The 2,500-nt window shown below is 65.2% G+C and overlaps 1 protein-coding gene across 1 annotated transcript in view; it reads left to right on the top strand.

Moving 5' to 3' along the window:
* Positions 1–2,500, top strand: part of LOC132381684 (uncharacterized) — a 34,234-nt gene that overhangs the window by 28,177 nt on the left and 3,557 nt on the right. The window lies entirely within an intron of this gene.

Raw genomic sequence — 2,500 nt, forward strand, 5'->3', positions numbered from 1 at the left:
GCCTCACCCTGTGTCTGACCCTGTCCCTGGGAGTGTGTGACGGGACGGTGTGGAGGGAGCCTCACCCTGTGTCTGACCCTGTCCCTGGGAGTGTGTGACGGGACGGTGTGGAGGGAGCCTCACCCTGTGTCTGATCCTGTCCCCGGGAGTGTGTGACGGGACGGTGTGGAGGGAGCCTCACCCTGTGTCTGACCCTGTCCCTGGGAGTGTGTGACGGGACGGTGTGGAGGGAGCCTCACCCTGTGTCTGACCCTGTCCCTGGGAGTGTGTGACGGGACGGTGTGGAGGGAGCCTCACCCTGTGTCTGACCCTGTCACTGGGAGTGTGTGACGGGACAGTGTGGAGGGAGCCTCACCCTGTGTCTGACCCTGTCACTGGGAGTGAGTGACGGGACGGTGTGGAGGGAGCCTCACCCTGTGTCTGACCCTATCCCCGGGAGTGTGTGACGGGACGGTGTGGAGGGAGCCTCACCCTGTGTCTGACCCTGTCCCTGGGAGTGTGTGACGGGACGGTGTGGAGGGAGCCTCACCCTGTGTCTGACCCTGTCCCCGGGAGTGTGTGACGGGACGGTGTGGAGGGAGCCTCACCCTGTGTCTGACCCTGTCCCTGGGAGTGTGTGACGGGACGGTGTGGAGGGAGCCTCACCCTGTGTCTGACCCTGTCCCTGGGAGTGTGTGACGGGACGGTGTGGAGGGAGCCTCACCCTGTGTCTGACCCTGTCCCTGGGAGTGTGTGACGGGACGGTGTGGAGGGAGCCTCACCCTGTGTCTGACCCTGTCCCTGGGAGTGTGTGACGGGACGGTGTGGAGGGAGCCTCACCCTGTGTCTGATCCTGTCCCCGGGAGTGTGTGACGGGACGGTGTGGAGGGAGCCTCACCCTGTGTCTGACCCTGTCCCTGGGAGTGTGTGACGGGACGGTGTGGAGGGAGCCTCACCCTGTGTCTGACCCTGTCCCTGGGAGTGTGTGACGGGACGGTGTGGAGGGAGCCTCACCCTGTGTCTGACCCTGTCACTGGGAGTGTGTGACGGGACGGTGTGGAGGGAGCCTCACCCTGTGACTGACCCTGTCCCCGGGAGTGTGTGATGGGACGGTGTGGAGGGAGCCTCACCCTGTGTCTGACCCTGTCCCTGGGAGTGTGTGACGGGACGGTGTGGAGGGAGCCTCACCCTGTGTCTGACCCTGTCCCTGGGAGTGTGTGACGGGACGGTGTGGAGGGAGCCTCACCCTGTGTCTGACCCTGTCCCTGGGAGTGTGTGACGGGACGGTGTGGAGGGAGCCTCACCCTGTGTCTGACCCTGTCCCTGGGAGTGTGTGACGGGACGGTGTGGAGGGAGCCTCACCCTGTCCCTGTGAGTGTGTGACGGTGTGGGGGGAGCCTCACCCTGTGACTGACCCTGTCCTGGGGACAGCGTGACGGGACGGTGTGGAGGGAGCCTCACCCTGTGACTGACCCTGTCCCCGGGAGTGTGTGATGGGACGGTGTGGAGGGAGCCTCACCCTGTGTCTGACCCTGTCCCTGGGAGTGTGTGACGGGACGGTGTGGAGGGAGCCTCACCCTGTGTCTGACCCTGTCCCTGGGAGTGTGTGACGGGACGGTGTGGAGGGAGCCTCACCCTGTGTCTGACCCTGTCCCTGGGAGTGTGTGACGGGACGGTGTGGAGGGAGCCTCACCCTGTGTCTGACCCTGTCCCTGGGAGTGTGTGACGGGACGGTGTGGAGGGAGCCTCACCCTGTGTCTGACCCTGTCCCTGGGAGTGTGTGACGGGACGGTGTGGAGGGAGCCTCACCCTGTCCCTGGGAGTGTGTGACGTTGTGGAGGGAGCCTCACCCTGTGTCTGACCCTGTCCCTGGGAGTGTGTGACGGGACGGTGTGGAGGGAGCCTCACCCTGTGTCTGACCCTGTCCCTGGGAGTGTGTGACGGGACGGTGTGGAGGGAGCCTCACCCTGTGTCTGACCCTGTCCCTGGGAGTGTGTGACGGGACGGTGTGGAGGGAGCCTCACCCTGTGTCTGACCCTGTCCCTGGGAGTTTGTGACGGGACGGTGTGGAGGGAGCCTCACCCTGTGTCTGACCCTGTCCCTGGGAGTGTGTGACGGGACGGTGTGGAGGGAGCCTCACCCTGTGTCTGACCCTGTCCCTGGGAGTGTGTGACGGGACGGTGTGGAGGGAGCCTCACCCTGTGTCTGATCCTGTCCCCGGGAGTGTGTGACGGGACGGTGTGGAGGGAGCCTCACCCTGTGTCTGACCCTGTCCCTGGGAGTGTGTGACGGGACGGTGTGGAGGGAGCCTCACCCTGTGTCTGACCCTGTCCCTGGGAGTGTGTGACGGGACGGTGTGGAGGGAGCCTCACCCTGTGTCTGACCCTGTCACTGGGAGTGTGTGACGGGACAGTGTGGAGGGAGCCTCACCCTGTGTCTGACCCTGTCACTGGGAGTGAGTGACGGGACGGTGTGGAGGGAGCCTCACCCTGTGTCTGACCCTATCCCCGGGAGTGTGTGA

The sequence above is a fragment of the Hypanus sabinus genome, chromosome 26, assembly GCF_030144855.1.
Source record: "Hypanus sabinus isolate sHypSab1 chromosome 26, sHypSab1.hap1, whole genome shotgun sequence".
In the NCBI taxonomy this organism is placed as follows: Eukaryota; Metazoa; Chordata; class Chondrichthyes; order Myliobatiformes; family Dasyatidae; genus Hypanus; species Hypanus sabinus.